This window comes from Saccopteryx bilineata, chromosome 5 (genome assembly GCF_036850765.1).
Source record: "Saccopteryx bilineata isolate mSacBil1 chromosome 5, mSacBil1_pri_phased_curated, whole genome shotgun sequence".
Classification (NCBI taxonomy): domain Eukaryota; kingdom Metazoa; phylum Chordata; class Mammalia; order Chiroptera; family Emballonuridae; genus Saccopteryx; species Saccopteryx bilineata.
Window position 1 is genome coordinate 93,831,513 of NC_089494.1, and position 12,825 is coordinate 93,844,337.

A 12,825-nucleotide genomic window follows, 5' to 3' on the forward strand; every position below is an offset into this window, starting at 1 on the left:
AGGGGTTGTCTGTCAATATCCAATGGATATAATGATACTCATTTGAGCATATATGTGTGTTTATCTATACACACACACTTGCACTCCTGTGCAGGGGCTGGCAAGAGGTTCAGAGGGTGGTGGTACCTTGCTCTCTTTAAGGTTTTGGCAACACCTTGCTCAGTACATGTTTTGCTGAGCACCACCATCATGAGCATCTCCTTGACAGCTGCCCTGAGCAGAAGTATCTGCAGAACAGGAGGTACTGGGATAGATGCAGTTGTCAAGAGCAAAAATATAAACCACATGATTTTTACATCCTTTCCAGTTTGAGATCACATGAGTTAATCTCTTATTGAAAACTGAAATCATGAATTATAGACTCCCATATTTAACTCACAACAGAATTACAGGTAAGTTCTCTGCTCTCCCCAGAGTTCTGAAATGTCCCCATCAAGATGTTAGTCCCTGAACTTTTCTCCCCTCTCTCACTCCCATCTACAGATGCTTGTGATTACTCTTATAATTATAAGAAGCTTGATAACTACTAGAAAGGAAGCTCTGCCAGCAGTTCAAGGAAAGGTAAGAGTACCCTTTAGGTTGTAAGAAGATTTTTGAGTGGTGGCCAGGTATGTATAGTTTTAGGAAAGCAATTTTTATATAGTCAAATTCCAGATAAAGTTTCTTCCAGAAAATTGATTTGCCTCAGAAGAACTCTACCTTTAAAATAGTCCTTTTAATCATTTGCAGTTAGAAAAACATATTTCTCATGTACCTTATATTTTTCTTTTCAACTTTTCCATTGAGAGAAGGAGGGAGAGAGAGAGAGAGAAATAGAGAAGCATCAACTCTCTGTTCCACTTAGCTCTTCCATCTGGTTGTACACTCATTCATTGCTTCTCCTGCATACCCTGACAGGATACTAAATCCTAAACCTTGGTGTGCTAGGTCGATGCTTTATTCACTGAGCCACCCAGCCAGGGTCATCTATCCTATATCTAAAGATGGAGTATTGCCTTGAGATATAAACATCTTCTGGGGAAACCCAAATGGAATCTCTTCTTGAGCTAAGCAATGTATTGTAAAAATCAAAACACTGGTTTCAAGGCAGCTTCTTGACAGATTAATCAAAGTTTCCTTTTGTTCCCCTTATGAATGTTTCTTTTTTCTTTTCTTTCTCTCCTTTCTTTCTTTTTCTTTTCTGTCTTCCATTATGCATTTTTCTTTTTTCCTTTTTTTATTAAGTGGGAGGTGGAGAGGCAGAGATACAGATTTCCACATGTGCCTGGACTGGAATACACCTGGCAAGTATTCTGCCCTCCTGGGGCATCACTCTGTTGCTCAGCAACTGAGCTATTTTAGTGCCTGAGGCAAGTTCATGAGCTGAGGCAAGTCCATAGTGCTGAGGCAAGTCCTCAACGCCTGGGGCCAACTTGCTCAAACCATTCAAGCCTTGGCTGGGGAAAGGAAGAGAAAGAGAGAGAGAGAGAAAGGGTGGGGTGGAATAGCAGATGGTCATTTCTCAAACCCAGAACTTCCACACATTGAGCTGATGCTCTATCACTGAGCCAAATGGCCAGGTCCATATTTCTATTAAAAATAGTAACATTAAAAACAGGTTGTTTGGCCAATACTGGAATATCCTAAATTCAAACTTTGTAAGTAATAGAAGTAATAGACAATGATTATTTTAAATGTAATGGGAATATTTTCCAAAACAATTTTTTCCAGTTTACATGGAGTAAAGTGAATGATACAAAAGTTTCATATAATTTCTTTCAGATCTAGTGTACTTTATTTAATAAAGTAATTGACATCTATTTTAACAATATATAGAATTTTTATTTCAATTTAATCACATCTTGCATATTTTATTTACTCAAAATGTATATTTTAACTTTCTATTATAAAAATAATCTTACTTAAGCCTATAGCAAAGAGGAGCATGTAAATTTTAATTTTATTTTATGAACTAAGTATAAAAGGTGGAAAGTAGCAGATTTCATTTATCATAACTTTATTTTTTATTTCTTGGAGGCTTAGACCTATAACCTCCTAAAAGATTACCAATGGTTCTTTTTTGTTTTTTTTCTAAATACCTACATTCTGTTTAATATAGGCACATACAGAGAGTGACCTTTCTTTTTTAAAATATTGTTTGTTGTAAAGGTATCTACAATAGATGGCATTGTTTTTTGAGATACTATTATAAGTCCTTTAAATTTAATCTACAGAAGAAATTTTTTATGGGAACATAAAGTGTCATCCTCCATCCAGCTTTTTTTTGTTGCTATTGACAATAAAAGGAAGATGTATGGAGGCCGGCAGACAGAATTCTGGCTCAATCAGACCCTTCTTAGTTTCTCTAAATGCTCATGTAGTACAGGAGAGAGGCAATTAACCATTGGAGCGATAACCTCAAATATGGTGATATTTCTGCGTTTTAAGTTACAGAGTTCATGATATCATACAGTCAGTCTTAGAGTAGGATACTTTGACAAAGTCTTTGTCATCAATAGGAAAATATAATTTTTGGATTGTAAGACTTGACAAAATTTGGGTGTATATTAATACAAAATTAATAAATAACGCCTGTGCTTTATTGAAACTTAACTTTTTAGAAAGTTGTTTAACATTAAACATAGTATAAACAAGACTGCACTAGAACCTTTTTAAGAACAGTTTCTAACATGGATTTTTATAAACAGCGGTAATAAGAAATGTTTTTTTTAACAGATCTTGGAAAACCTTTCTTTTTAAGTACTTAGATTTTATATACATTGAATATGTGGCCACAGTTCTTAAAAAAGTAAATAAATAAAGCAAATTGAACAAGCAAAACATTTTTAAATATTCTAAAAATAATAATTTTTATAACTATCCCTAATGAAATATAAAATAATATTAAAATTTTAATGAGAGAGGACATTTTCAATCAATATTTAATATATTGCTTATTGCTTTCATAAGGGGCAAAATCAGATTATGGTTAAAAACAAAGACTTTGGGCCCTGGCCGGTTGGCTCAGCGGTAGAGCGTCGGCCTAGCGTGCGGAGGATCCGGGTCAATTCCCGGCCAGGGCACACAGGAGAAGCACCCATTTGCTTCTCCACCCCTCTGCCGCGCCTTCCTCTCTGTCTCTCTCTTCCCCTCCCGCAGCCAAGACTCCATTGGAGCAAAGATGGCCCGGGCGCTGGGGATGGCTCTGTGGCCTCTGCCTCAGGCGCTAGAGTGGCTCTGGTCACAACATGGCGACGCCCAGGATGGGCAGAGCATCCCCCTCTGGTGGGCAGAGCATCACCCCTGGTGGGTGTGCCGGGTGGATCCCGGCCAGGTGCCTGCAGGAGTCTGTCTGACTGTCTCTCCCTGTTTCCAGCATCAGAAAAATGAAAAAAAAAAAAAAAAAAGACTTTGGAAATCAGATTTTTCAGGGACAAGTCCTGATCTTGCCTCTTAAGAGTTGAAAAAATATAAAAATAGCAATATATATTTAAAAATATTGATATAAACTACAAAATATACCTACTTTTCTTTTACACTCAGATGGTCTTTCTCTCTATTGAGCACACAATGTTCTGAGCATGGCAGATTTGTGCTATTCTAGTAACAACCACTTCTTAACTGCAAACATTCTTCTCCATCTCTCAGACCCTGTTGCTTCCCTCCCCCAACTTCAGAATGGATTCTTCTCTACAGATCCCATAATTATTTTATATATCCATCTTGTTTTCCATAATTTCATCAGAGATACAGGTATACAACTGAACCTTAGAAATTGAAAATGTTTTCATTATTTTCCTAGGAGAAGTCTCAACTCCCCTTTTAAACCAGTCAATGTCAAAGGATTGAGGAAAAGAATGAGATGAAAGGCAAGGCTATGAATAAAAACATATAGTTTCTTGGCTCACAACCATATCCCTGACTTATATGCAGAAAAATAACAGAACAAATATTTTTTTAAAAAAGAACTGTAGTGATTTTTATATTATGAGAGTATTATAGATTAGGCATTTTTATATTTCTCAAGGTTCCTAACATGGTCATATATTTTACTAGAAATTTATTTTTTCTTAAAGAATGAATTAATAATTAATATTTCCATTCTCTCCTCTAACTTTTGGCTGCCTCTTGTGTGATTTTTTTTCCTTTTCTTATTCTTATTCATTTCTAACAAAAAAGTGAGCAGATCAAAACTATATCTGTGATGACCAAATAAATATATTTAATATGTATATTACAGATATTATATATATTATAAATTATATATGTATATAAAAATCTGATTAAGCCATCAAAAGATGCCAGATTTAGATTCTGATCAAACTAGTTTAATGAAAACTTTTTTTATTTTTTTTATTTTTATTTTTCCAATGTTAGAAGGAGGGAGGCAGTCAGACTCCCGCATGCACCCTACAGGGATCCACCTAGCATGCCCACCAGGAGGCGATGCTCTGCCCAGCTCAGGTGTTGCTCTGTTGTGGCTGGAGCCATTCCAGCACCTGAGATGGAGGCCACGGAGCCATCCTCAGCACCTGGGCCAACTTTGCTCCAATGAAGCCTTGGCTGTGGGAAGGGAAGAGTGAGAGATAGAGAGGAAGGAGAGGTGGAGGGGTGGAAAAGCAGATGGGTGCTTCTCCTGGGAACCCTGGCTGGGAATCAAACCCGGGACTTCCACAGGCCGGGCTGACGCTTTACTGCTGAACCAACTGGCCAGGGCCAATGAAAACTTTTTTTAAAGAAACAATTATTCAAACTTTATTTTTATTAGAACATAATATTGGTAGTTTAATAGGAAAACTTTTTATATTTGATTGGTTGTAAACTGGTGACATTATGAGAAGAGTTAATAAGACTAAAATCCCAAAGATAATATTATAAAGGCTTTCTACAGTTATCAGACAAATGGAGAACAAGAGAAAAGAAAAATAAGCATGGAGAAAAATGTTTCCTTTCCCAAAAGCTCTTTTTGAAAATTACTTAGAGACTTAGAGACTCTGTTGACTTTAATTAAGTGTTCATTAGATTGACAAACTTTTTAAAAAAAAGTGATCTCGCTTGCTATGTGGGTTTTCATATGCTCTCCTGGCTTTGCCACTAAATTACTTTAGAACCCTTTCAGAATAACTTGTTTATGCAAGGGAAATTAGTTATAAACCTTTAAAAATTCAGATAGATTTTTATGTTCTGATTTATTATTTTTATACAGTTTAATAATTTTCACTGAAATCTCTTAACTCCTCCATACAAAGTCCAAGTCTTCTTAAATAGGACTTAATTCCTCTGGTACCAGTGGGGAAATAACTTCTAATCTTTGAAATCTCCAGAGTCAGATGTCAACTCAGATATAATTGAATAAGTAAAGTCCTGGAGGCTGTAACTATAACCAAATAAACAAGTGAATAATTCTTCTAACCATTTGTTACAACAGAAAAAAAAAGTTAAATTGGTTATTTGTTACTTCATGAACACATGAATACTAACTTCTGACTGAATAATTTACTTTAGAAGTAATTTTGATAAACTTAGCCTTAGTTTGCCAAATTATAAAAAAAAAAAACTAACATAAAAAAGTCAATAGAAAGATTAACACTAGAACATGATCTCTAGTCTCCCACAAAAATGGCTACTTTGAAGGCAAAAGTGCTTTAAAAATAGCATGTAAGTGAATTATAAGTAAATAACGTGAAAAATAAGCTATAGTCTTAGAAAGTATAAAATAAAGTTCTTTTTTTTTTTTTTTTTTTTTTTCATTTTTCTGAAGCTGGAAACAGGGAGAGACAGTCAGACAGACTCTCGCATGCGCCCGACCGGGATCCACCCAGCACGCCCACCAGGGGCGGTGCTCTGCCCCCCAGGGGGGGATGCTCTGCCCATCCTGGGCGTCGCCATATTGCGACCAGAGCCACTCTAGCGCCTGAGGCAGAGGCCACAGAGCCATGCCCAGCGCCCGGGCCATCTCTGCTCCAATGGAGCCTTGGCTGCGGGAGGGGAAGAGAGAGACAGAGAGGAAAGCGCGGCGGAGGGGTGGAGAAGCAAATGGGCGCTTCTCCTGTGTGCCCTGGCCGGGAATCGAACCCGGGTCCTCCGCACGCTAGGCCGACGCTCTACCGCTGAGCCAACCGGCCAGGGCTAAAATAAAGTTCTAAAGTGTTAACATGATCGCCTGACTTGTGACATGATCGCGCAGTGGATAAAGCGTCAACCTGGAATGCTGAGGTCGCCGGTTCAAAACCCTGGGCTTGCCTGGTCAAGGCACATATGGGAGTTGATGCTTCCTGCTTCTCCTCCTGTTCTCTCTCTCTCTCTCTCTCTCTCTCTCTCTCTAATAAAAATTAATAAATAAAATCTAAAAAATAAATAAATTAACCACTCCACCAGAGTACTTCTAACCACTTGTATAAAATAGAAATTTTCAACAAATTTTATGAAAGTGTTAACATGATCTTTGTTGTTTGGTAAAAAACACTAAAAAGCTCACATGGTTTGTTAGAGTTGCACTAGTAGCATAATGCTTTTACTTGAATATGTCGTTATTGTTTTTATTCTTGAGAGTTTATAATTTAATTCAGAACTATGAGAAACATTAAGTTGAAATTAAAAATTGAGCAAAACATTCTAATACTTCTTAAATCACATAAAATGTCCTATTCCATATCTGCTACTTACATTATTATAATCAAAATTTCTCTAACACATGTGAAGCTATCTTTAAGCACTTCAGTAAACAGTGCTAATAAAAAAACTAGAATGAGATGTCATTTTACACCAGTTAGGACGGCTGATATATAAAAGACTGACAACATCAAAGGTTGGCAAGGATGTAGAACCAATAAAGCTTTCATTTATTATTGGTAAAATTGTGAAATGATATAATCACTTAGGAAAAGTGTATATAGTTTCTCATAGTTATACGTGAATCTGTTCTATGAATCAGCAGTTTCACTTCTTGGAATTTACTAAGAGAAATACAATCATTGTCTTCAAATAGATTTGTATAAGAATGATATATAGCTGCTTTATTTATAATAGCTCCAAATTATAAACAACAGAATGTTCATCAAGAAAATAAAGGGGCATGAATTCATGAAACTGAGCATTATTCAGCAAAAATAATGGATGCCTGATATGAACAATAAAATGACTGGAATTCAAAGATATTATGTCAAGTGAAATTAACCAAAGAAAAGCTTATATACTATGTAGATGAATATATTTATATAAAGTTCAAGAAAAGCACAGCTAATTTATGGTACTAGAAATAAGCATTACTAATGCTTAGCAAAGTGAGAAATGGCTGCACAGGGTATGATGAAACACCTTGGGGTGCTGAAAATGTTCTCTATCTTGTTTGGGGTGGTCACTAGGTGAGTACATGGATTTATCCTTAACTCATTTAATTGTGCACTTAAGTACATTAACTAATTACTTTAACTCACTGAATGTATACTTATGACCTATAAAATTACCTGAATATACATTTTACCTCTACTTAAAAATATTAAAAAAATAAAGTAATTATTATATATTTTTAGTTTTGCATTTATTAGAAATGAAGATTGGAAATCTACTCTGCTAAACTTTGCTTTTTAAAAAAATCTTAGATTCTTCTTATTTTTATTAATATATTAAAATATTTATAGATAGGTAGCTTTAAAAAAGAAGTATGTAAGAATTCTAAATATAGAACCATGAAAGCATTTTTAAAAAAATAATGATGCAATAACAAGAGTTAAGCATCAATGTATATTTTATTCTACTACTCAGTTATGATCTAAACAAAACACTGTATGTCATTTTAATACAGTTTTTGGTGTCATGCGTCTTGTATAATTAATATAAAATTAATTTAATTGTGTATGACACATTTGTGCAATGATTGAAAATGTCTTTATATAGGGAGAAAAAAGATGGCAGTGGAGTAGGTGGATGCACAGACGCCCAGCTCTCATCACCAAACTGGAATACAAATCAATTTAGGAAAAATCAGCATGGAAAACCAACTCTGAACTGCAAGAACGGCTCTCAAAAACCAAGGAGCAAAGAGGAAATCACAGGAGTCCTGGTAGGGAGCCCCTGAACCTCCTCTGCTTGCCAGAACAAGGGGTGGGGGGCTGAGAGCCCAGAGAGGATCTCGGAGGGAGGGGAGCAGAAACTACTGCTCACAGCCACTTGCCTGGCGACCAGGGAGCGAGGTGCGTTGAAAGGACCAGCTTATCTCCCAGGTGGAGAGGACAGGGAGAGGGACAGACTGTGAGGGGATAAGGAATGCAGGAGAGGAGCTAAAAGGGCTGACTCATCCGTGCTGGAGGCGGCCATAGCTGGGGGAGGGACTGAACCTTTCACAAAACAGAGCTGAAGTGCTTCCAGATCAGAGACTTCAGGACATCTCTCCAGCTCCAATCAGCGCAACAAGACACAGCTGAAAACAGGAAGTGGGGAGGAGGGGCAGTAACTCAGGTCTCCATGGAGATCTGAGATACACCTCCCCCTACTGAAGCTGAGAAAACACCCTGCCCCCAGTGAGTCTAGCTGGCTAAAGAGGCCTTCAGAGTCTCAGGTTACACCCACTGCATTTCTGGATACAGTTTCAAGGAAGCCCCCTGCTGAGATCAGTAAACATGACTATCACCTGTTAAGAAAACAAACAAATCAAGACTTCAAAGCTGCCCAAATACGAAAGTGGATTACAGATAACAGCTGATACCAACCCAAGAAGAACTAGAAATAACACAACTGAAAACTGGAGGCAGACAACACCAAGCCTAGACTCAACCAACTCTACAAATAAAACAAACAAAAAAGAGGATGAGAAGACAAATGAGTGCAATCCAAATGAAACCACAAGAGACACCTTCGAGAGATGAACTGAGTGATATGGAAATAATCAAACTTCCAGATGCGGAGTTCAAAATAATGATTGTAAGGATGCTTAAGGATCTTAGAACAACAATGGAGGGGCAGTTTGAAAACCTAAATAAAGAAATAGCAAGTCTAAAAAAGAATCAGTTGGAGACGACAAATACAACATCAGAAATAAAGACCACAATGGAAGGAATTAAAAACAGGATAGATAGAGCAGAGGATTGAATCAGCGAGTTAGAGGACAACTGGAATGAAGGCATGAAAGCAGAGAAGAAAAGAGAAAAAAGACTAAAAAAGTCAGAGGAAACTCTTAGAGAGCTCTGTGACAAGATGAAGAGAAATAACATCCACATCATAGGGGTTCCTGAAGAAGAAGAAAAAGAACAAGGGATAGAGACTTTGTTCAATCATAACATAGCTGAAAACTTCCCTAAATTAATGCAAGAGAAACTCTCACAAATCCAAGAAGCACAGAGGACTCCATTAAAGAGAAACCCAAAGAAACCTACACCAAGACACATCATAATTAAAATACCAAAGCTAAGTGATAAAGAGAAAATATTAAAAGCTGCAAGAGAAAAAAAAGTTATCACCTACAAAGGAGCCCCCATAAGGATGACATCTGACTTCTCAACAGAAACACTTGAGGCCAGAAGGGAATGGCAAGAAATATTCAAAGTAATGCAGAACAAGAACCTACAACCAAGACTACTTTATCCAGCAAGGCTATCGTTTAAAATCGAAGGAGAAATAAAAAGCTTCCCAGACAAAAAACAACTCAAGGAATTCATTACAACCAAACCAGTGCTGCAGGAAATATTAAGGGGCCTGGTGTAAACAGATCAAAGTGGGAAAAGAATACAGAAAAAAAAAAAAAGGAATACACCTTTAATGAAGAAAATGGCAATAAACAACTACATATCAATAATAACCTTAAATGTAAATGGATTAAATGATCCAATCAAAAGACATAGGGTAGCTGCATGGATAAGAAAACAGGACCCATACATATGTTGTCTACAAGAGACACACCTTAGAACAAAAGACACACATAGATTGAAGGTAAAAGGATGGAAAAAAATGTTTCATGCAAACGGAAAAGAAAAAAAAGCTAGGGTAGCAATACTTATATCAGACAAATTGGACTTTAAAACAAAGGATATAGTAAGAGATAAAGAAGGCCACTACATAATGATAAAGGGAGTAATCCAACAGGAAGATATAACTATTATAAATAGCTATGCACCTAATATAGGAGCACCTAAATATATAAAGCAGACTTTGATGGATTTAAAGGGTGAGATCAACAGCAATACTATAATAGTAGGGGATTTCAATACCTAACTAACATCACTAGATAGATCCTCAAGAAAGAAAATTAACAAAGAAACAGCAGACTTATTGGAAACACTAGATCAACTCGATTTAATAGATATCTTCAGAACCTTTCAACCTAAAGCAGCAGAATATACATTCTTTTCAAGTGCTCATGGTACATTCTCTAGGATAGACCACATGTTAGGGCACAAAAGTGCTCTCAACAAATTTAAGAAGACTGAAATCGTATCAAGTACTTTCTCCGATCACAACGGCATGAAACTAGAAATGAATCACAACAGAAAAGCTCAAAAACTCTCAAACACATGGAAACTAAATAGCAGGTTGTTAAATAATGAATGGATTAAGAATGAGATCAAAGAAGAAATAAAAAAAATTTCTAGAAACGAATGACAATGAGCATACAACAACTCAAAATTTATGGGACACAGCGAAAGCAGTGCTGAGAGGGAAGTTCATAGCACTACAGGCACACTTTCAGAAGCTAGAAAAAGCTCAAATAAACAACTTAACCCTGCATCTAAAAGAACTAGAAAAAGAACAGCAAGTAAAGCCCAAATGTAGTAGAAGGAAGGAAATAATAAAGATCGGAGCAGAAATAAATGACATAGAGGCTAAAGAAACAATACAGAAGATCAATGAAACTAGGAGCTGGTTCTTTGAAAAGGTAAACAAGATTGATGAACCTTTAACTAGACTCACCAAGAAAAAGAGAGAGAGGACTCAAATAAATAAAATTAGAGCCTGACCTGTGGTGACGCAGTGGATAAAGCGTCGACCTGGAAATGCTGAGGTTGCCAGTTCGAAACCCTGAGCTTGCCTGGTCAAGGCACATATGGGAGTTGATGCTTCCAGCTCCTCCCCCCTGTCTCTCTCTCCTCTCTGTCTCTCTCTCTCTCTCCTCTCTAAAAATGAATAAATAAAATAAAATAATTAAAAAAAATAAAATTAGAAATGAGAGAGGAGAAATAACAACTGACATAACAGAAATACAAAATATTATAAGAAAATACTATGAAGAACTGTATGCCAAAAAACTAGACAACCTAGATGAAATGGACAAATTCCTTGAAACATACAATCTTCCAAAAATCAATCTGGAAGAATCAGAAAACCTAAACAGACCGATTACAACAAAGGAGATCGAAACAGTTATCAAAAAACTCCCAACAAAGAAAAGTCCAGGGCCCGATGGCTTCACAACAGAATTCTACCAAATATTCAAAGAAGAACTAACTCCTATCCTTCTCAAACTATTTCAAAACATTCAAGAGGAAGGAAGACTTCCAAGCTCCTTTTATGAGGCGAGCATAATTCTGATTCCAAAACCAGGCAAAGACAACACAAAGAAAGAAAATTATAGGCCAATATCTCTGATGAATATAGATGCTAAAATCTTCAACAAAATATTAGCAAACCGGATCCAACAATATATGGAAAAAATCATACACCATGATCAAGTGGGATTTATTCTGGGGAGGCAAGGATGGTACAATATTCGTAAATCAATCAATGTGATTCATCACATAAACAAAAAGGAGAAAAACCATATGATAATTTCAATAGATGCAGAAAAAGCATTTGATAAAACCCAGCACCCATTCATGATCAAAACTCTCAGCAAAGTGGGAATACAGGGAACATACCTCAACATGATAAAAGCCATCTATGAGAAACCCACAGCCAATATCATACTCAATGGGCAAAAATTAAAAGCAATACTCTTAAGATCAGGAACAAGGCAGGGGTGCCCCCTTTCACCACTCTTATTTAACATGGTCCTGGAAGTCCTAGCCACAGCTATCAGACAAGAAGAAGAAATAAAAGGAATTCAAGTGGGAAAAGAAGAAGTAAAACTATCATTATTTGCAGATAATATGATATTGTATATAGAAAACCCTAAAGTCTCAATCAAAAAGCTACTGGACCTGATAAATGAATTCAGCAAAGTGGCAGGATATAAAATCAATACTCAGAAATCAGAGGCATTTTTATACACCAACAATGAACAGCCAGAAAGAGAAATTAAGGAAACAATCCCCTTCACAATTACAACCAAAAAAATAAAGCACCTAGGAATAATCTTAACCAAGGAGACTAAAGACGTGTACTCAGAAAATTACAAAGCATTGATAAAAGAAATTAAGGAAGATACAAACAAGTGGAAGCATATACCGTGCTCATGGTTAGGAAGAATAAACATCATTAAAATGTCTATATTACCCAAAGCAATCTATAAATTCAATGCAATACCAATTAAAATACCAATGACACACTTCAAAGATATAGAACACATATTCCAAAAATTTATATGGAACCAAAAGAGAACACCAATAGCCTCAGCAATCTTAAAAAAGAAGAATAAAGTGGGAGGTATCACACTTCCTGATATCAAGTTATACTACAAGGCCATTGTACTCAAGACAGCCTGGTACTGGCATAAGAACAGGCATATAGATCAATGGAATGGAACAGAGAATCCAAAAATAAACCCACAGTTCTATGGACAACTGATATTTGACAAAGGAGGCAAGGAAATACAATGGAATAAAGACAGCCTCTTTAACAAATGGTGTTGGGAAAATTGGACAGCTACCTGCAAAAAAATGAAACTAGATCACCAGCTTACACCACTCACAAAAATAA